Here is a 24,232-nt window from a genome sequence, read left to right as displayed (position 1 = left end):
TTAAACTTAATATTTCAATGTTTTGGAGTATATTTGGCATACTCCACAGACACTCTCACACACACACACACACACACACACACACACACACACACACACACACACACACACACACACACACACACACACACAACGCTCCCAAATCTATATATCACATAAAAAGTGGATACCTTAAAGGAATCAACGATATGCAGACAAAACTATTTGTTTAAGCTTATTCCTTAGTGTATAGAGTCAGTAGCTCTCAGAAATTGGTTTGTTTCATTACTACCTCCATCCATTTTCTTTTATCTCCCTCAAAGTCCATAAAAGCAGCAAGTATCTGAGCATCTAAGCTTTCTCTCTTCCAATTCTGCTCCTTATTTGTCTCTCATCAATGTCTGTGGTTATGGTGATCACCTATTTACATTTCCCTTAAATTCTCTTAAATCTTGGTTTTCATGAAGTTCCTTAGAAATACTGTACTCAAGTAATAATTCCCCAGAAAGTAGCCATCAACTAAGAAGGGAAGGTGTGCTTTCTGAGTGCGTTCACTTTCTACTTGCCTGCCCTCCTCCCCGCTGCAGATCTTTTCCCTCTCATGGCTATCACCATGTCATTGTCATCTTGATGTAGTAAAGATTGAATTGTCATTTTAACATTAGGGCAAGTCTGAACATGTGGTGACTTATTTTCTGACCACCTACATTGGTCTACTTATGTACTTAGCTGTTTCACATTGGCAAATTTTCCTCTTTTTCCTTAGAAGAGTGCTGCTACTCTCAATGTGATGTGTAAATACACACCGCTAGAACATGCTAGAATTTTGCATATGCTAAAGGTGGCATCACAAACAAGTGAAGATATTTATTTAATACACAATGTTGGGCAACTATTCAAGCAACTGGAAAAATGGAGGTAGACTGAAATCTTATAGCATACTGAAATAAGTTCTGAAAAGATCAGTGTTTTATCTGTAGAAAACAGTCAGAAACATTCCAGAAATAAAGGGCAAATTAACATGGGAGTGGAGGAAGCTCTTTTTCAATTGCTACAAAATACAGAAACCACATAAGTCCTAACTGCATGAAAAGTTTAAATATTCCATATAACAGCAAGATAGACAGTGTATTGTTCTCATAGCCCTGTAACTTTTGTTTTTTGTTTAGTATTGTGTTTTGTGTTTAGTGTGGACTTCTGACTTCCTGAATTACTGGATAATAAACATAAGTTGCTTTAATCAACAACATTTGTATTAATTTTTTACAGCACAAAGAAGAAACTAACATTCACAAGAAAACTAATTGGCATTGTTGACAATATGTATTCTATTAGTGGTTACAGGGAAGTAAGATTTCTCTTTCTGTTGAGTGTTATTTCTATTAGCATACCTCTATCACAGTAATCTGATAAAAAATTTTAAAATTAAAGATGCATGAAACTTTTGGTTTAGCGATTTCAATTTGCCTAGGTGTGAGATATGTTATTAGAATGATGTTTATTAGAAGATTGTTTATAAGTGAAAAAAATTGAAAACAGCCTATTGTTTACCAATAACAATGAAAAAAGAAAAATCCTATTATTTATCAATAGACTTTATCAATAGTAAACAAAACAAATGTTACACAATTGTGAAAAGAGATGAGACAGGTTTCTATGTGTATTATGGGCATGTTAAAAAAAACCTACAAGTCAGCTGGACACTGGTGGCTCATGCCTATAATCCTAGTCACTCAGGAGGCTGAGAACAGAGGATCATGGTTTGAAGCCAGCCCAGGCAGGAAAGTCCATTAGCCTCATCTCCAATAAACTATTCAGAAAAAGCCAGAAGTGGTGCTGTGGCTCAAGTGGTACAGAGCTACCCTTGAGTAAAAGAAGCTCAGGAACAAGCTCAGCCCTAGAGTTCAAGCCCTAAGACTGGCAAAAACAATAACAACAGCAACCAAAAACCCCCCACAAAAACAAAAATACCCAAAAGTCACATTGATATGTGTTAAAAGTGTAGTTTTTGATCTGGTATAGTTCATGTGAATTGGCTAAATAAACTAATTTATTTTTTATTTCTTTTCCGTGTACTAGGGAACTCTGGGAGGATATTTAAGAAGAGTGGATACTTATGAGCAAATGATTAAAAAAATGAACAGATGGGTAGCAAAAAGAGGGAAAGTTTTACTGAATGTGTTTTTTTACTTTCTGCATGATCAATCATATGGATGATTTACCTACTCAAAATTTAACAATTAGGTAGGAAGACATCACCAGACATATGAGTAAACTTCTAACTTGAAAGGCTCAAAAAGAAAAAAAAATAGAAAGAAGCATAGAGAAATAGGGATGAAGCTGGGAAGACATGGCAAGAATTGAAAACATCCGTTTACCCAGAGAAAAAGAGGAAGAAGCTGCATTTATGAGATAGATGAAGAATAGTCAGAGGATAAGAATGAGTGTTTGGAAATGACACAGCAGAAATAGAAATTCAATATCCATAAAGACAATGCCTTTGCGAAAACTCTCTTTGACTAAAATGCTAGTGAAGAGAATAATAGGAAGAGAATATATTTTTTCTTTTTGTAATTCAACTAACAGGAGTTCTGGAGGAGAGAGAGAAATAGAAGACTTCATAGCAAGAGTTGAAGCACACACCAGTAGGTACTGGACTAGAGAAAGCTGAGGTAGTCAATTTTATTCTTTTTATTAAGTGTGTTGTAGTCATGTAAAAATTATGTGCATCAATAAGGAAATGATAAATTTAGAATCAGAGACATGTAGAAGATTCTGTAAAGTAAGTGAATCATAAAAATAATGCTGTTTCAAATATTCTAAGAAGATTTTTTAAAGTAAGAAAAAATAGTTTCAAATAGTATAAGAAGTCCTTAAATGGTGGTAAACCAACAGATAAACAAATTGTACTTTGGCACAATTTGTCTTTTTTGTTATAAATGCACTTTATTGTCATTATAGAGGTGATATACAGAGGGATTACAACTACAAGAATCAGGTAGTGAGCACATTTCCTTTTGTACAGTGTCTTCTTTCCCTCAGTCTCTCCCATTCCCTCCTTCCTGTCTCCACCCACGAGTTGTGAGTTGTGTACTTTACTTTCATCCGTGTCCAGTGAGCTTCATTGCTGAGTTTTGTCACCCTTTTTCCCTTGAGTTCTGTACCCTCCCCAACACTTCTGAAGATGCATATTTGAATATAATATACACAAGGTAAAGAAGACAAAATTGTCCCAAAGTAAAAAGTGAAAAAAAAAGAAAGAAAAAAAGAGATCTCTTGTTTCCATATCTTAGAGTTCAATATATATGTTATATGAATATGAACAGGTGCTTAGGCATTGCATCTTTGTGTTTTTCTGCTACGAAGAGTATATTAATTTGTTTTCACTGTGTTTGAGTATCTAGAATCCTGTATAATTTGTCATATCCTGGTGCATTTTAGACCTAACTTGGGGATATCAGAGAGAACATGTGCCATTTGTCGCACTGGGCTTGGCTTACCCCACTTAATATGATTTGTTCTAATTCCCTGCATTTCCCTACAAAAACCATTATTTATTATTTCTAAAGGCTGTGAAAAATTCCATTGTTTATAGATGCCACATTTTTTGTATCCACATTGAACTTACAGATATAGGTAGAAGCTTCTTGAAAACAGTCCGGAGGCACAACAGATAGACTTGACAAGGGGACTACATCAAAATAAAACATTTCTGCACAGCTAAGGACACAGTTACTGAAACAGAAAGATAGCCAACAGACTGAGAGGAGCTCTTTACCAGCAACATACCAGACAAAGGTGTAATAGCCAAAATATACAAGGACTTCAAGAAACTAACCCCTCCCCAACCTAATAAACTAATCAGTAAATGGGCAAGGGAGCTAAGGAGAGACTTCTTAGAAAAAGAGGTAAGAATGGAAAAGTAACAAATGAAGAAATACTCATCATCCTTGGCCATAAAGGAAATGTAAATCAAAATAACTCAGATTTCATCTCACCCCAGTAAAATTGGCCAGTGCTGTTAATTTGAATAAGAAATGCCTCAAAAGACTTCACATAGAGCTCCCCTATGACCCAGCAATCCCACTTTTGGGCATTTACCCAAATGATCACAAACAAGACCACACTAAAGCTACCAGCACAGTTATGTTTATTGCAGCATTATTTACCATAGCTAAGATATGGAACCAACCCAGATGCCCCTCAGTAGATGAATGGATCAAGAAAATGTGGTATATATACACAATGGAATTCTATGCCTCCATCAGAAAGAATGACATTGCCCCATTTGTTAGGAAATGGAAAGACTTGGAAAAAATTATATTATTTTATATTGTATTATATTATATTATATTATGTAAGCCAGGCCCAAAGAAACATAGGTCTCATGATTTCCCTTATTTGCAATAACTAATATATGTCTGAGTCAAGCAGAAAAGTTGATGTTAGGGGAAATGAACCCCAAGATAAGTATTCAAATGTTTTTTTGTTTTTTTTCCTTTCATGCAGTTGTTTCTATCATATTTATAAGATGATTTCTATGTTGCTTTGTATGTCCCTCCCCCATAGTAAAAACCATACTTTCACTGTTTTTGATGTTGGTATAATTTGTAGAGGGGAAGGGAAAAAAAACAAATTGTTTAACTAGGGATACAGGTGGACCCATTGCAACAATGAGATGTACAAGTCATTATGTCGAAAAACGAATTTAACAACTTTGGTGGGGGGAGGGGGAGGATAAAGTGGGGGGAGGGGAGGAGTATGGGAAGGGATGGGAAGGGGAAACAAAGAGGAGGCAACAATGCTTGATAAGAAATGTACTCATTATCTTGCCCATGTAATTGTAACTCCTCTGTATGGTATTCTCACAATAAAAAAAAAGAAAGAAAGAAATGTTGGCAGGCATGTGGGGAAAAAGGAACCTTACTGCATTGTTGGGAATATAAACTAGTACAACCACTGTGGATAGAAGTCTGGAGGTTCCTCAAAAAATTAAATATAGACCCAGCCATACTACTCCTGGGCATCTACCCTGAACATCATGACCCAGGATATAATAGAGACACCTGCACATCCGTATTTATTGCTCTACTGTTCACAATAGCCAAGACATGGAAAAAGCCCAGATGCCCTGGAATAGATGAGTGGATCCAAAAAATTTGGCTTTTAATAAAAGTGTACCTTTAGTCAGGTATGATGATTAAAGTCTAGAATGATAGCTACTTGGGAGGTAGATATTGGATGATGGCACTTTCAAGACCAACCAGGGCAAAAACCTTTTTGAGTCTGTCTCACCCAACGGCTGGGTATGGTGGTGTGTGCCTGTGATTTTAGCTATGGAAAAAAAGCACATTGACAGGGAGCAGAGGCTAAGCCTGTCATCTTTAGCAACACAGGAGACATAGGTAGAAGGGTAATAGCCCATGCTGGCCCAGGCATAAAGCTAGACCTTGCCTCATAAATAAATAAGACAAAAAAGAAGTGGGTGTATAGTTTAAGTGGAAGAGCACCTGCCCAACAACATGACCCCTGAGTTCAGTTCCCTCCCAAAAATGTATTTTAGGCTGAGTGGTTTTTTTTTAATTGTGAAAATACCATACAGAGGGGTTACAATTACATGGGCAAGATAATGAGTACATTTCTTATCAAGCATTGTAGCCTCCTCCTTTGTTTCCCCTTTCCATCCCTTCCCATCTCCCCTCCCCCTCCTCCACGCCTCCTTCCCCCAAACCATAATCTTAGTTACTTGGAAAGCTGAGATAGGGAGGCACATGGTTGTAGGTCAGTTCAAGCAGAAAAGTCTGTGGAGGCTCCATCTCAACAAAGGGAAGCTAGATGTCACACATCCAACACAGATGAGATGCAGTGGATAGAAGTCCAGAAATGTGCCTGGGCAGGAAGTGAGAACTTCTCTTAAAAATAACCAATTAAAAAGCAGGACTGAAAGCATGGCTTAACAGTAGCGAACCTATTAGCAATACTTGCACATGGGGTACTGAGTTCAAATCCAAGAAATGTTTCCCAAATTCCTTTTACCATTTACTAAATTCATTATGTCAAATGTGTCGCATATGGCCAACACTCCAAATCCTTTAAGTATATAAATCACAATAGATCACTTCAAATGAAGATATTACAAATTCTAAACACAACTCCATGGTTAGCAGGTATGCCCTGATCCTCAGCTTGGATACAGAGTTGCTAAATGGAGAAATGAAAGGAGAGCATGTCAGGAAAAGTGAACAGTGTCTGTCACATGTTCTATGTGATCCTATTCTTGCAGTGTGATTCCACATATAACACTGCTCTGGTTGGTTAGAAGGCTGTTAAGAAAAGCAAGCTCTTCAGTGCTTCTGATGACTTCAAGTGTCAAGAGAAGTTGAAGCCCAAAGGTATTGATCCAATTGCCTTCTTCCTCCACTTAGTTGCCTAGAGGTCAAGTGATTCACTAGGGAGATAAGGTTAAGACCCAGTGAAGTGGAACCATACTTCTTCTCCAATCAATTGTGCAGCTCTTTATCGTAAGAAAACTCTTGGGAGTTTGCTATTTCTCAAGTCAGGTCTTACCCAGGAAACAAGCATCATTCAAAGTGGAAAAATAAAACACTTCACCTTTCACTGGTATTGCAATAAGCACAAAGGGACCCAAAGTATAAGAAGTAAAACAAAGAGTAACCAGAAAGATAGAGGTTATTTGAAAAAGACTTACAGCTTTCTCCAAAATCTAATTTCAAGCTGCTCATCACTCTAATGCCTCAGCATCAGATTTTTATTTCCAGAAGGAGCCTGGAATGGTCTCAGGTCAAGAAAATGATTTCTAATGTAGCTCATTATCCAATTAGTCATGACCTTTGTTTCAAATGTATTTATTTGAAAGGTTTAATATGAAGGTGACCAGCCCTCCTAGGAAGCATGTGGTAGAGATAAGTCAAATGAGTCAAGTCTATTCCTTAGAAATATCATGGGTCAGTGGCAGGAGAAAATTAAATTGGTTCTTTATGTTTTTTCTCTTTCCAACAGAAGTCCAATTAAGGTACGACAATAACATGGCTCTTTGTAGGCCTTCAGTAATGGGCACATTGCCTTCATGCTCTAGTTCACATTTGTAAATACTAATGAAGATTGCCAGCAGAAACATGGGTGATTTTACAACTGAAACCTCACCACCAGTGTCTGGAACCAATCTATGAATTGCAATCACGATGAGAGTGAGGAGGAAGAAATGACCTCTTCCTTGAATGACCATGTTAGAGCCAAGATGTGGGGAAGCCAAAGCTCTTTGGTTGGAGAAAAAAAAAACAACCCTTTACACTTTACACACATCTACTTAGTAAGAATACAGGAAGTAATAAGAAAGAATTCTGAATGTCAATAATTTACCAACTGAGTAGGGTCAAAGTTGAAGAAGCATTTCTGGCAGTTATCAACTGAGTGTTGCAGCTGGGACAAAGCACTACTTAGATGTCTTAAGTGCTCTGTCTTGCATGTGAAAAATGCTCAGGAAGAACCTAACACAGCTGAGTAACCACATGGTCATGCCTGCAATCCTAATTACTAAGGAGGCTGAAAATTGGAGGATCGAGTTTCAAGAACAGGCAGAAAAGTTCACGAGGTTCCTTTGCAACTCATAGCTGGGCACAGTGGCATATGCCTACTGTCCTAAGGAATATGGGAGGCTGAGACTGGTAGGATTGTATTTCTAGGTCATCCAGGGCAGAAAAGGTGGGGAGAATCTATCTTCATGAAGGAAGCTGAACCAAGAGTGCTTCATGCCTGTGATCCTAGCAACCATGGAACTGTAAAGTAGGCAGATCATGACTCAGGTGGGATGGGAGAGCCTATCTAAAAAATATAAACAGAGCTCAAGGCATGGGTCAGAGGAAATGGGATTATCACAAAGTGAATACACACACATATATCATATTTTGGCTGTTAAGCACAGCACAGCCAGTTAAGAAGAGTAGCACAGTTTCCTTGTTTCTGTTCTATGTCTCTTTCAACCTTTCTTTTTTCCCCCAAAGCATCTGTGTTGTAACTTCTGTTAGTATATTAGTATGCTATGGCTATTATAACAACATACTGCAAATGGGGTGGATTGAAATGACAGGGATTTATTGTCCATTTTCTTTTCTGCTGTTGATGAGGGTGTTCCTTCTGGGGGCTCTAGAGGGAAATGTGTTTGTCTTTCTTCTTGCTCAGTCTTTGTATCCCTTTGATGGTAGATGAACCACTCCTCTATTTCCCCTACAAATGTTCTCCCTGCACCTCTGACTCTGTGTCCACATTTTCCATTTAAAAGGATTATACTTATATTGGATTAGAGTATTCTAATGAAGTCATTTTAACTTGTTTTCCCTGTAAAGATTATATGCTCAAATAAGATTCTAAGTGCTAGGGTTATGACTTCAATGTGTCTTTTTGAGAGAGGATACAATTCATCATATAACACCCAGATACTATGTTTGTCTGATATTAAAATATATGTTAATCTTATCTTAAAGTAGATATCTATCACATTGTATTCAAAATTAAGTATGTGAGATTTATTCATGTGGGGGTTACAAGCTATTGTTGGTTCATTTTTAATGATACATAGTATTTTTTTTATAATGTACCACAATTTATGTTTCCATACTCCTATCCATGGATATTTCATTTTATTTTTTGTTCAGTTTATAGCTTACATGAACAATCTGTTTCTTAGCTGGATTATATATCCAAGATGAAAACTCCAGACTAAATTTTGAGTTTGAGCAGTTGATTTGGGAGGTATCGAAGCAGTGAAAAACTGAAATAGAAAAGGTCTAAAAGATTTATGGAGCATAGACAATATGCTATGTGAGTACTGTTGTACATACTTTTTGATGCACATATGTATGGATTTCTACTATGTGTTTGTATGTATATATAATGAAATAATACTAGTGTATGTAAATTTGAATTGCTTTATATTCTTAATGTTATTTGATTTTAGATATTCCAGTGAAAATGTGCTATCCCATTGTGGATTTTTTATAATTTATGTATTAAATGATATAGAACATTTTTCATAAATTAATAACAAATTTTGAAATATATTTTATAAAGAACTTTTATATCTCACTTAAGTTGAATTTTCTGTTTTTTTAAGTTTGGTTTTCAGTAAGTTCTAAAATACATTTGGCAAATGATTCCTTTTCAAATGTATGGGTTTCAAATATCTTTTCTTCTTTTGGCTTATCTTTTCACTTCCTTAATGGTGTTATTCAGTAGAAATAGTTGTTAATTTTAATGATCAATTCTTAACTTTTATGTTCAAGTTCTGACATCAATTCTTTATGGTTAATGTTTTTGTCACTTTAATTTGCTTACCTATTCATAGGGTTTCAAAATGTGAGGATTTCTGCTGCTGAGATATTTCTGAAGAACTCTTCTTCTGCCATACCACTATGTTGGGAATTTAACTTAAAGGAAATTGACCACTGTGCATTGAAAAGACTCACTATGTGTCTATCTCTTCACCAAATCCTAAACTTCTCTGTGCCAGGAATAATGACTCCTTCATCTTTGTACTCTGCTCATCTAAGGCAGTTCTCAATGAATTATTTCCCAAATGTATCATTAGATCATTAGAATCACATCAGGAACCTAAAAGCCAAGATAATTCTTGAGCTATAACATGAACAATTAAATATGAATGTGAGAAGTGTCTTTGACTTTGAGACGTTGGCTGTGTACTGTGTACCAATGTTGTATATTACTGCTGTGTAGCCAAGATCTAGAATAACTAATGTGGACCAGGAGAATATTTAGTAATGGCATCTTGTGGATATAGAATGGGGTGCTTCTCAGTACCCCACACTGCATATGATACAACCTTAAACAAGCAAACAGGCAGCCTACAATGTCAACAATGCTAGAAAGACTTTACTTAGGGTATTGAATGTCTGGATTTTTGGATATGTCTTAGAAATTTCAATCTGCATTGCAAATAGAAAATACCCATTCCATAAAAATAAGATTTTTATAGTCTTCGATTTCTTAGAGAAAAACCGAGTAGTAATGCCTACAGCAACTCTCATTTTGCACACATACTCCAATATTTCCCTCTGCAGTAATCTCCTTTCTCCGTTCATCAGAAGCCTCATGTGAGCTTCACTGCACTCCATCCTGGCTTTTACCACAGATCCTATTTCATGTAGATCTTCATGGTTACCCTGTTTTGAAAAACAGACACCAGTTTCTGTCAGTCACCTTCAAGCAAAGAAGTCAATTCATATCTGTTGAAGGAACAGGAAATATACAGTATTTTAGAGCTGATTCACAAAAGGAATATCTGCTTTTATCTAGAGTTAAGCAGGATGTCTTGTGGGAACTTTCCTCCCATTTGATTCTGAGCTCTATCTAGCACAAGGCGGAGTGCCCAAGAATACTATGGGACTTCACAACCCTCATCAATGAGCTCCAGTTTGCAAAGACAAATTGTGATTACTGAAGACAAATGCAATGTGTTCTCCTGTTTTTTTTTTTAATGTGACCATGTCATATAGTAGAGTATAAATAAAATAAGAAAAACAGAAAAGAAGAAAAAGCTTTTTCCTAGATAAAGTTGGATATATAATACACACATACATACATATATAAATATGTATATGTTGGATAAATATATATATATACATATATAAATATATGTATGTAAGTTGGATAGAAATATATATTCACATACATATATATGCACACACACACATATATCCATGGTCATTTTTTTGAAAAAGAAAGCCTAAGCTTGCCATTGTTCTGCTCTTGAATTACTTCTTCACCTGCTCTTGAATCACTTCTTCACCTGCTCTGTGACAGATCTGAGTGCTGTAGAAGTGTAACATGTGACGTGGACAGAAGGTGAAATGGCTGAGAAAATTGCCTTCAGAGATGCTCAAGCAAGTAAGCAGCGCAAACTATTTAAAAAGGATTTGCACGTCGGCAGCAGAGCTAATATTCTGAAGGATGCAATCATAGTAACAAGAATACTTAATAAAATGAGCTTTCCCATTTTTAAGCAAACAATAGACTTCTTTATATAAAACAGCCGAACAGAAGAAATTTTATTCAGCTTCTGAGGATGAATGCACCAAAGATAAGCAGAGAAGCTTAGCATACAGCAATGGAAATTTCCATGGATGAAACAAATTAATTTCTATTCTGTCATCTGACACATCATGCATAGACCTGCATTTGACTCTGTGTAGTATCATGTAAGGAGAATACAAGGGAAAATAAATTGCTTCTTCTGCCAGCATGCTGCTCTATTGTGAAGTTGTCATGTGTTTCCTAAGCCACTGTAGCACAGCTTAATGCTCTGTCTTCCCAGAGAGGAGCTCCATTACTGAACCACAAGATTTCAAGGTCATCCTGCATATTCACATATTGCTAAGACATTTTCAACCTACAACATCTGAAAGGATTCCTATCCCTCCTGAAAATAATTAAGGTGACAAAATCCAAAGTTAATTTTTAATTTTTCTCCTCTCCCTGAGCTACAAGTTCTATTTTGAAATATTCTAGAAACAATGATATCATAAATCTGACATAAAAACTGGCCAACCCTAGATCATTTCTCATCTGACTTGTACTTCTGTTCTCTCCCCAGTTGTGTTAACTGACAAGGTAGATAAACTTAACTTGTTTATAGTGCCAGAACATATCTCTTAAGCACAAAAATTATATACCAATACCTGTATAACTTATATTTCTTTCTTGAGAGTTATTGCTTGTTTCATTTTACTGAAAAATCAGAGGATAGGGCAATGTTAACATCCAGATCTTTCTCCACAGTCATCCTTTAAGGAGGTGCATATGAAAATTATGCTACTCACATGTTAATTTTGAACCAGGTATGTAATTGTAAAGTAAACACAGTGATCATGTACTCTTCTACTTCCTATTTTTCTTTGCCTTTTGTAGTCAGCCTATCTTCTTGTTCCTAATACCCACTCTGCCCACGTAGCCTCAAGCAATACCAATTCATATCCAAGTACTAACCTTTGTATTATGCTTTTCCCTTACCAGGAACATTGATGGTAACAGAGCCTGCTAAAGGACAGTATCAATGCTATCACAGATGTATTACTGATGGCAGAATCTGGTATCTAAATGATGAAACAATTTTAGACAGGAAGATTTTCCAGCATTCCTAAAATGATATCCTTTGAAAAAAGAATATTTGTATTCTTAACCATGTTTTAGCCTCAGCCTGGAGGGGGGTGGGGAGGCAGGAGGTGGAAACATTACCTTCTAGTTTGCTCTTTTCCCACTATCTTATTTTCCCACCTGTCAGAGAAGCTGAGAGGTGATTGGCAGAGATTGCTATTTGCTGGACTTTCTTCCATAACAGGCAGGATCAGAACACTTAAAAGAAAAGTGAGCAGGAGTTTGTGAGCAGGAATTCTACCTCCAATGATTGACTCATGAAGGGAGCATCTTTTCAGATCCAGACTCCTCATTACCAGGATTTGGGGAGGACCTACCACAGCATTCCATGATCCTGCTCTGGGCAGCAGGTGGGTAAGGAAGATGTGCTCTCACTCTTTATACATATGGGTGAGTAGGCTTGACATCTGCTTGGAGATCACTGAGTACTACCTTACATACCCTTGAGATTTGGATTGTGGAAAACCAAAGTGTTTTTGGCTTCTGGTGTATGCTCAACTATATCAAATAAGTTTTTTTCTTTTTAAAGAATGGGAGAGGAGACCAGATACTTGCCCGACTGTTAACAAAATTAAAATTTGTTTCCTCAAATTAAAACAGCTCTGGGTCCCAAGTGTAGACTAGGAGTCCTCCCTTCACGAGCCTCCATCAGCCTTTTTCAGGACCCAAACTTGAACTAAAGATCTGATACTATTGCTAAGAGATTGTACTCTACCACCTGAGTCATCAGTCCAGTGCTAACTCCGAGCAGCTTTACCAGGTGTCAAGTGTTACTTTTCTCTTGAGTCTGGTGTCTACATTGGAATCTCAAATCTGCCACTTATGGATCATTTTTGTGTTTCACATACCAATAATATTATTGTGACCATTCCATTGAGAGTACTTAGTTCTTTGTCTAACACATAGACATGATTTTTGACTTCACTATTAAATCTGCCATCTGTCAGGTATTCAGTAAATGTTCAATGAATGAGTTCATGAACCAGTGAGTAAATCTGTGTCCACTGTTGCATAGCCACTGTGTTCTCAGAAAACTTCATTTTATGATCTCTGATTAAACAGCTTAGGATCTGTCCATATGCTTGTTATATCAACCACAGCAGTTCTTCAGACTGAAGACCTTAAGTAACTAAATTAAACTAAAACCACCTGTAAGTGTATGCCATGACCTTTTCTTTCTAATAAATTTTACTAGTCCTTACCCATACTTTTAACTTGAAGCTTATGTGTAGTATTGTCCTTTTCTTGCCAACTTTTGGAAAGCATTTGTAAATTAACTGAACCCTAACTAAAATATTGCTGAAGCTAGCTATTACCATGTGCATTTGTACAGGCACATACATGCATACGCAGTGTAGGTGTAAAGATAGATGTAGTGGGGAACTGTTGGACTTGATTAACAGAACATAATCTTGGTTTCAGAGATGAGGAAGAAAGAACATGTGACATTTCCTCTCTATATTTTCAGAGACATCTTTGCTAGAATGTGGGCACAGAGGGACATGGAAGAAGAAAGAGTGTGGGAGGCTGAGGGCATTTACTTTGGAGAGTTTGTTCTAGTCTCTATGTGGAGATGCTTGCCTATTCCCTATTCTTTTCTCTGAGAAGACCTATTAGAGTTTTTGTTTTTGTTTTTGTCAGTCATGGCACTTAAACTCTGAGCCTGGGTACTGTCCCTGAGCTCTTCAGCTTCAGAAGAATGCTCTACACTTGAGCCACAGCACCACTTCCAGTTTTCTGGTGGTTTATTGGAGATTAGAGTCTCAAACTTTCTTGCCTAGTCTGGATTTGAATAGCAATCCTCCTGAGTAGCTAGGATTATAGTCATGAGCCACTGGCATCTGGCTGTGATAGAAATATTTGGTCTTATTGTTACAACACCACTTAATAAATGTGTACTGGGAGAATGAACAAAGGAATTAAAGAAGAAAGTAATGGCATATGAAGCATTAAGCAAGAAACCTTTAAATGTTTGCTGATATTTCACATTTTTAAAATTCCTAAGCAGTGTTGGAATGTAGCTCAGTGGTATAGTACTTCCCCAGCAAGTGCAATGTCCTGGGTTCAAACCCAGTATATCAAAAAAAAAAAATGCACACACACACACACACACACACACACACACACACACACACACACACACACACACACACACACAAAATGATTTGAGTATTAATCCCAAATATACTAGGTTCTTTCAGAAGATAATGATTATATAACAAGTTTTAAAAACACATGTTTTAAAAAAAAAGTGTGTGTGTGTGTGTGTGTGTGTGTGTGTGTGTGTGTGTGTGTGTGTGTGTGTGTGTGTGTGTGTGTGTGTGTATTCTGGGCCTGAGCTTTAAGGCAAGCACTGTATCACTTGAGCCACAGCTCCACTTCCAGCTTTTTGCTGGTTAATTGGAAATGAATCTCATGAACTTTGATTGGACTGATTTTGAACCACAATCATTTGATCTGAGCCTCCTGTTTAGCTAGGATTACAGATATAAACCACTGGGAATTGAAAAATAGTTAGAAGATATTTAGATTTGATGCATGTAGTGAGTTCTCAATATACAGTGCCTTCTTCATTTATCTGAAAAATCTAACAAGGTATTAATTCCTGTTACATATTTAAAAATAGGTACTTTCTTACCTCTATTCAGGCAAGATAATTGAGATCTTGGTATAAGTCTTATCAGGCAAATTATCACATGCTTGCGTTTTATCTGCCCAGTTTCCATTCTCCACTCTCATGCCATTTAAACGCTTTCCATATGTTATGAGACAGACACTTTCCCCACATCAAAAATTTCCCCCAATAGGGTATCATTATTGATCAGAGGAACTGAGATATAAAATTAAATCACAATAAGAGTTCATATATCCATAGATTCATTTTGTAAAAGTCTGAATTTATCGTGCACAGAATAAAAGCCTTTTTTCCTAGTAATTATATCTAATATAATGATTTGAGAACAGATAACTTTGGAATGGTGGAAAATATTTGACAGTTTGGAGAAAAATTCCCAACTCTAGGTTTACTCAGAACTTGGCATATATCACCCTTACATCGCTTACCTATTTCATTCTAACTTTATTTTGATCTCAGAGTAACTTCTGTAGTCTGGGATACTCTTATTTTCCCCTAATTTTTCAAACCATAGCAAGTGCTTTCCATTTTAGAGCTAGTAATGGACAACATTGGAAGGAGGTGAAATGGCCTGGGATTCTGGTGGTCACATGTTGGAACATCATATACCTTTGATCAAGTGTCCTTGAGTAATTACTCTACTTCAGAAATTGTGATTTTCTCTGGCTGCTGATCACAGACATTGTGATGTGTTTGTGCCCCTAGGCCTGCTGGGAAACATAGCATTAGCCTCACCTCAGCCTTTCCATCTTTGATTGTTGCTGCTACAGTGGTCAGTTTTCAATACCTTCAAACATTTTCAAAATTGTCACTCACGTACTTCTTTTGTAGGCTTTAGGATTTATGATTGTCTTTCTTGAACGCACTGTATGGTAACTCATTTGAAGCATAAGGAGCAGCATTTTTATGACAGCAATTGGAATGAGTGGAAAGTCCTTTCTACAAAACCTTGCTTACTAATGTGTGGTTTTTACAAAGAAGAAATTTGCAAAAATTGTTTCAGAATAAAGGGAAAAGGTAAAAAAATGATTTTTTCTTTAGACTTACTGCTTCCCACACACGCATAAAGACATACAAACAATGACAGCTCTTTCTTTCTTTTTTTATTTTCAAACTATGAATTCAGCAAATGACATCAAGCATTTCCAGCTGTGATAACTGTCGTATAAAGTGAAATATTCTTTCAAGTGGAGTAGTTGGAACTTTTTGAGCAGCTAATGGGGATATATTTTATATTATCACAAAGATGTCTGAGATAGATGCTTGGGATCCTTATGGGAAAATAGACAGGGGTCTTAAGTCTTCTCTGCCCAGTTTTGACTAGAGGTCTGATCCTTGAGGTAGGAACATGACACCCAGAAGAGAAGCTTATGGTCAACAAGTACACCAACATGCCCAAAAAGCTCACCCACTTTGCAGAATTTGTAGGATCAGATCTTCCTCTTTCATTCCTAATTGTTGTATTCACCTTCTCAAATTTTGGGTATTGCAGAGAAGTGACATTGGGACAATTGGCAAGATTATACCTTTATTATTAAACACTATTTTTAATCTACTCTGCCATGTACCTTCTTTGCCGTTCCTTGCTTTAATGATATAGAGAAATCATAGACTATATGGATATTTTTTTCTGGATAAACATCTTTTTGAATGTGTACTATGTATCTGCTCCCATGTTTTGCGTGTATCATCATCTGACTGAATTTAACCCAATGAAGTTTGTCCTTATTGACAATTTACAGATAGAAGAACTAGGTATGAAAGACATTAAGTCACATAACTAGTAGTGTGAAGACAGTTTTGAGGCCTACAAAATTTTAGTGTTAAAGTTTCCAGCTATCATATACTCTCTCCTAAGTTATTCTGATTCTTCGATCTTCCATTCTATTTACATGCTCATTCTTCTTAGTGCTTTCCATTGGCTGTGAGTCAATCTACTGTAGTTATGATTACATGCTGATTTAGTTGTCTTAAATGCAGAAATCATGTCAGTATATTAATATAATAGCATAAGAGCCACATAGTAAGCTTGGCAATAAGTGCTTGGTGAATGACTGAGAAAGACACTTTTTAAATCAGGAAAACAGACCTTTACATGTAACTTAAGGATTCCTATAAATAGACCCTTTGTGGAAAGTCATTTTTTGTCTCTATGGAAAGTAGTGATCTATAATATGTATAAGGCTCTGTTCTTCAATATGAAGTCATGACTAAGAAGGCAAGCTCGGTGTGTGTGTGTGTGTGTGTGTGTGTGTGTGTGTGTGTGTGTGTGTGTGTGTGTGTGTGTGTGTGTTGCATTGTGTACTTTAGTAGATTCAAATTCTCTTTCTGGCCCTAGGGAACATAGTTGATAGTTGCTTTTTAGGTATGAATGGCCTCTAGATAAGTTTAATATTATTGTCTTGAGCACCTTATTTATTAGTGTTACCTTTTGAGAGCATATTTAGGATTTATTTTTTCAGATCCCATTTGTCTAACCAATAATGAGTTGGATTCCATTACTATCCCATTTTCTAAGTTAGCTGAGGACAACTAGCTTTATATCATTACAGAGAAAGAAATTTCTCAGCATTATATCTGGTTTCTTATCTTCAGATAAAATTCCTACCCTACCCTGACTTTATGTATTCTCATGCTGTAGTCAGAATGATTTTCCTAGAAACTATACTTCTGATGCCACTCTCTTGATCAAAATCCATTAGTTCCAATAGAACTTGACTATTTCTATCTCAAAATGTGTACTGTATTTGTTTCTGACCTCAGAATATTTGACATTCCTTTTTATCCCATCTTACTTGATCTCACCTCAATACAATCATTTATTTACCAGCCATCTAGTAGATGACATTAGCTTGGTAAGCTCTAAACAATACCAATTCTGGCAAGTGCCATTATAAAAAAAATCTCAAAGAAGGTGGAGGTAGTGATTAGGTAGTGGTTCTGAGGATTCTTTAGATAGCATGGTATCAAAGACTTTTTAGGGACGTATTTAAGGTGAGTTTAAAGATTAAAAGAAAGAGTTAGTCATTTAAAGTTCTGCAGGAAGAAGATTTTAATGTGGCGGGAACACAAAGTACAGTTTTGAGGTTGGAACATACTTGTGTTTGATGGACAAAAGAACACCAGGTTAGTTGATGCATGTATAGAATAGAAAGGAATGGAGAATATGGATGACACTTATGATTCTAATTGATCGATAAATGAATAAATGAATTCCAGATTGTAACAAGATGACAGATACCTTCATCATACTGAGAACATCTAAGAAATGTTTCCTGATCCTTGCAGTGACCTCCAGCCTAAATGATGCTTTAATTTTCTGTAATAGTTACATGAAAAGTGATAAAGTAGGCCCAAATAACTCATCATACGCATTACAAAATGATGGGCAGCAGATCATAGTACTCTATCCAGGAGGGAACTGGGAAGATGACTGAGCTCTATTTTCAGTTAATTTTATATTCATAAATAAAATTGAAATTGTAAGTCTGCTTTGATTCACTTCATTGAAAATGAAAAGGGAGTACCGAGCATTTCCCCAAAGGAAATCTAAAACTGATATAGCATCGAAGGGAATGGTGTTCTGCTTCACTTTCAATAATGTATCATCTTATAATTTAATAGCAATCCTGGGGAGATGTATTAGAAGGAACATATAAAGCATTTAAAATTCCTTAGAGCACAATTCATAATTTTAAATCATCATGATAATTACTGGATAATGAGGAAGCTTAAAATTACATTTGATCTACATGTTGACAAGTTTCTTTCACTTATATTCACAAATTCAGAAAAGACTAAGATATTTTTACTTTTTTTTTGGTTTCACTTACGTTATCAACTTTCTCCCTCATTGTCTTTGTTAGAAATTCTTCATCTTATTTCTTGATATTGGAGTAACTCAGGTTCTATTCTGCATCCTTTATTTTTTGAGATAGACTCTTGCCATATAGTTCAGGCTGGCCTTGAACTTGAAATGTTTTTGCCTCAGTGTCTTGAGTGTTGGGATTACAGATGTATGCCACCACATCAGACCATTCTGTGCCCTTTTCTCTTTCTTCTCTGCATTCTTTCCCTAAGTGATCTTGATTTATTTCCTCTCAGTTTAAATACATTGGTGATTCCCAAATTAGATCTAATTTAGAAATTATAAATATTGGTGACTAATACTTGGAGGTAGGAGTTGATATGTGTTATCCACAATTATATCAAAAATGCTTGATGCCTACCAAGACAGTAGTATTGCTGAAAGGAAATAAGAATGCAGACAAAATAATAGTACTTTGGATGGGAAATGCTGTATTTTTCTTGATTTTGTCATTTGATTACTAAATGCTTCTGCCGTGCTGGAGTGCTCATTCCCCAAATCCCAACCCTCTTTCAATGTATAATTCAAATGTCACCTTCTTTACTAAACCAGTATAACCTTCTACGTAGAAATGATTGTTCTCTCTAGGTACTCATGAAAATTTGACCTTTCTTAAGGTCTTACTGATTTTAACAGTGGATAAGTTAATATACAATATTAAATATATCCAGAATATAGAAAAAATGTCTTTTTTTGGCTATGATGTGTTCAGTGGCAAAGTGCTTGCCTAGCAAGTACGATGCCCTGGCTTCCATCCCCAGTATCAAAAGGGAAAAGACAAAAAGATGGTTAAAACAATCCAACAAAAGCTTCTTTTCATTACTTCAGTCTGAAATATTTTTAGACACTAGATCATTTCTCCTTTTTTGGGTATGTTGTTTTATGCGAGTTGGAAGTAGATATAGACTGAGCATGTTTTCTGATTACAAGGGGATTTGACTACCTATAAATAAACATTTTATCCTGATTGCTCAGGATAGTTCTAGTTTGTGCAGGCTCTGGGATAATTATTCACCTTCTCATTCTGTGCTTCATTCAAGTATATGTTCACCTTATCTCTAAGATGAATCTATAAAGGTATACAACAGCAGAGTCCTTGACAAATTTCAAAATGCTCTGAGCTCAGTAAAAAGGTGTACAGTGGCATAGAGTTGTACATGATATAAATAATTTCCTCTAGAATGTGTATTTGCATATGATGATGGAAACTTGGCACCTTTATTTTCTTTTACGTGAAGGTAGGTTCTGTTTATATTCTTATAGGTTTTATTTATTTTCTTAAGTACAAAATGTTACATTTAGATAGGGATATAGCTCAAAATTAAGCATACCAACTAAAGGTCATCCCTTGTAAGGGTTGACAAGTCATCAAAAGAGGCCACTGGCATTTGGTTGTAATGTAGAGATTCAGGAAGCTCCCTAATTAGTCTTGTCTACATCAGAGTTTCTAAAAGCATTTTTAGCAGCATAAAATTCCTGTAAGTATATACACATTCTGGTCGGCAGGGGGAGAAATTGCAGCAAATTGTTCTTTTCTCCATTGCAACCCACCCTCCTTGGAAATTAACCATCAGGTTTCTGCCAGAACCTGCCACATTCAGGGTGAAATATGATGCTGTTAAAATAAAATATAAAGGTTAAGGAAAGAGCAGTAATAAGTCCTAAATTGAACATAGGTTTCATGAAACCACCTCTAAAAGAGTCTAGAAATTAATAGTCCATAATATGATGAAAAACCCTAGCTGACATCAAGAAACCTCTTGCCTTCTTTTTAAAGAATTCTCTTTAATGCATAATTCACAGAGTCCATGAAACATTCTGGGAAACTTTTGGATGGATATCAGCCTTTTAATTCAAAATTATGCACTCTGGGAAATGTCTGGCACTGAAGGTGGCAAGCCTACTAGGTAATTTATACCAGCAATCAAATTGCAATTACAAAGGAGATTAAAACATGACTTTAAAGAGCCTTACTCCACCCTCAGGGCTACTATCTATTTTGTAAACATAGCAAGGGAGCCTGTAATTAAAGGAAACCTGTAATTAAAAATTTTGACCCTCTTCAGCTTTGTTAGGGTGACACAATGAAGTCTGACAGAAAAGAAAACTTCATTTCCATAGTGTTGGACACCTGGCTTTATACCTTTAAGAGGGTGCATTTCTTCTAATATTGTCTGCTCCAACCTCTAGGTAATTTTTTAAAGTTAATAGTACTTTTAATTTTTAGTAATAACTTGAAGTATTTTCAGAACTGCCACTGGGGACTGAATATAGAGGAAGCAAGTGCATGTAGGCTGTGATGATGGCATAGCCATTACATTTAGAATGCAAACTGCAAGGCATAGGTATTACCATAGGTATCACCATTGTCAGTTATTATTTTTTGATCATGGTAAGCAAGTATATAGTCACCTTTCCCTGACAATTTTTAAAATAGCTATCTATGCTAGAAAATTGGAAACTCAAGTTAGAGGGCTAGGCAGAAGGATGATGTAGTGAAGAGAATCTTAGCAATTTCCCCCCCTCCTGGTGCATTTATCTCCAATCCCCATTCTCCATGTGTGCTCCTTCAACATTTTATCTTCATAAAATTCAGGTTGATATGAGCTCTGTGTCTTGGGAAGTCTTGAATTGCTAAGGCATTTTCCTTAATGGAGGCATGAAATTAACATGATCACATGCCAGGTGTTACTCCAGACTCCTTGCCATCACGACATTGTTCATATGCATTGTACCTAACCTCCAGAACTTTAATAGGCACCAAAGTGTAGCCTGTTACTACATATCTGTGCGGTAGTATATGTTTTCACTATTAAACTTTCTTCATTGCTTAACTTTGGCTTTATTAATAACTGATCATAGCCAAGCCAATATGATAAGCTGACCCTGAAAGACTGGTCATACTCATGTTAACAATGCTTTAAAAATGAGGCTGGGTAAGTATTCTGAACTATGAGGTAAATAACTGATTTAATTATAAGGAAATGTGGGCCTAATTTTAAAGCTATTTAATTCTCCTTCCTTGTAGGAGCTTGCCTCACTTTTGAACAGATTGAGAGATTAAGATATCTTGCCTGATGCCAAAGATGTTTCATTTCTAAAGACCCGTGAAGCTAGAAAAGTGTTTTCAGAGACTCGGAAACATAATTAATTACTGAGTTAGGCCCTTAGAGACAGGAACTGCTTAAAGCCTGATACAGACCTTTTATCTAGTTAATTAGCTTTATAAGAAGAATTTTGCACATTTAGCAGATGAGTATAGATTTTATTACTTGAAACACAATACAATTTATTTTTATGTTGTATTTTTAAATTAGAGAAAAATAATCTTGAACTCTGAAATAACTCTAGAAGTCATGATAATAATGAAGGGCACTGTGGATTGAGATCATTCTCTCAGCTGCATTGTATCTCTGAAGTAAAATAAAAATTTCAGTTTGGTGCCTTCCCCATAGACCAGTTCACCAAAGGTAAAGGACTGTGGTTTTCCAGAGGAGTTCAGTTTTTCATTGTAGGAGCAAACTGGTTTTCTACATCAGTGAATTCGACCACGAGTTGTTTATAAGTTCCTTTGCTTTTAAACCCAAAGTGATGCTGAGGAATTTGTGCCTACCATCCCATCATTTTTATCTCATATGAGATGGTACCTATACTAACCATGCTACATGAAGATTTGCTGGGATGGAATGACCCCTGCTGCTCCTTGCAAATGCCATGGGAAATTTCTCTGTGGCTACATTCTTCGTCACCTGGATGCTCACTTTGATTCTGTTTAGATTCTAATAGGCTCTGAGATCACTGAACCATCTGTGTCTTGAAACAAAGTCTTAGCAGTAAGATTTTTGCTGGGAGTATGTTTTATATTCTTCAACTCAATTCTAATTTTTTCTTCTTGTTGTTTTTTAAACAACATCAGAGGTAATTACTGATTCTCAACCACTATTTCCAAGGTAGTCCCTTTTTTTCTCCATTATGTTTTCTTATCTCTTGATGTATAGCCACACTAGAATGAACGCACAGGTCTGATGATGAGGGAATCTCAGACACTGATCTTCAACCAAACCCTCCAAGTACTTACTCATATTGAAAAATGTGTTACTGTTCTCTGCACTTGAAAAAAATTATCTTACATTTTATTTCTTTTATTAATTATATACATTTTTATTACTGCTAACATTCTCATTTACTTTATCTTCCACAGACCCCAGGAAGACAATTAGCATAAAAAAACTGCAATGAGCTCTAATCCTAGCACCTCAAGAGGCTGAGATCTAAATGGTTCAAAGCCAGCCCAGGCATGAAAAGCCATGAGATTCTTTTTTTTTTTTTTTTTTAAATATACGTATATTCACTTATTATTTACGTGCTTTTTTTTTTTGTCAGCTGTGGGGCTTGAACTCTGGGCCTGGGCACTGTCCCTCAGCTCTTCAGCTCAAGGCGAGCACTCTACCACTTGAGCTACAGCACCACTTCCAAGCCATGAGATTCTTATCGCCAATTAACTACCAGAAAACCAGAAATGGAGCTGTAGCTCAAAGTAGTAGAGCACTAGCCTTGAGCAAAAAGAGCTCACAGGCAGTTCCCAAGCCCTGAGTTCAAGCTCTGCAACTGACAAAACAAAACCAACCAAACAAACAAAAATGCAAAATGGTTGTGAATCTAATAACTGGACACAATATTAATACTTTCACTTGATTGGGTTGTGTGGGTGGATCAGATTTGCTGACCCAGAAAAAAATTGAGTCTTTAAAAGAAACTATTATATGTAAAGTATATATTTTATATCAATTGATAATTATCATTCTATTATGTGACATTTATATTACATAGATTATATGCCTCTGTTTCCCTCATTTAGCAAGTGTGTATGATGGATTATGAATGGGACAAGGAAGGGTATAAGGTTGAATTGGATAGATTATAGGATTCCTAGCACTTTATATATTCAATCAAAAAAGCATGAGTACTTGGACTAAATTATCTTGAAGTCTACCATAGTTATTGAAATTTGGTCAAGGAGGGGCTCTTTGGTGGGCATTCTATATAGTGATGATATATCAAGAGCATGATTTAGGATTTGAATGGTATTTGTCACCATGTAGGTAATAGAGTGTCATCCAAACTGCACTGTCTATTCATTACCTTAAATGGTTCTCAAATAACACTTCTAGAGGGGTGGAGAAATTTCAGGAAGGGAAAAAATAATCATTCATATTGCATGCTGAAGCAAAAATGGTTCATGGAGTGATTTAGTTGCTTTTATTGCTCCTTTTAGGCCTGGGCTAAAAATGGCTTAAAGTTCAAAAGTTGATTCTTTATATTAGCAATCTGAGAACAAATTTGAAAAGATATAAAGCTAAATGGTTTTATCCCCCTAGCACTTCAATGAACCTTTATTGTTGTCGCTTATCATGAGCCTTTACTCTAATAATGATTCTGATGGCACCTCATGTGCTGTAAACAAATGAGTTACTGTCAGCTTCTGCTCTTCTTTTAAGCTCATATTTTCCTTATGGTGAACTTTACAGGAAAATACATCTGGACAATTTTATTCCGATCTCCAA

At 36.1% G+C, this 24,232-nt stretch overlaps 1 protein-coding gene across 4 annotated transcripts in view; it reads right to left on the bottom strand.

Moving 5' to 3' along the window:
- Positions 1-24,232, bottom strand: part of Grm3 (glutamate metabotropic receptor 3) — a 210,452-nt gene that overhangs the window by 20,859 nt on the left and 165,361 nt on the right. The gene's annotated exons all lie outside the window — the stretch shown is intronic.

The sequence above is a fragment of the Dipodomys merriami genome, unplaced genomic scaffold (assembly GCF_024711535.1).
Source record: "Dipodomys merriami isolate MVZ:Mamm:240054 unplaced genomic scaffold, mDipMer1.0.p SCAF_5, whole genome shotgun sequence".
NCBI lineage: Eukaryota > Metazoa > Chordata > Mammalia > Rodentia > Heteromyidae > Dipodomys > Dipodomys merriami.
The sequence above is the reverse complement of the archived record's forward strand: the minus strand, read 5'-3'. Positions and strand labels throughout refer to the sequence as shown.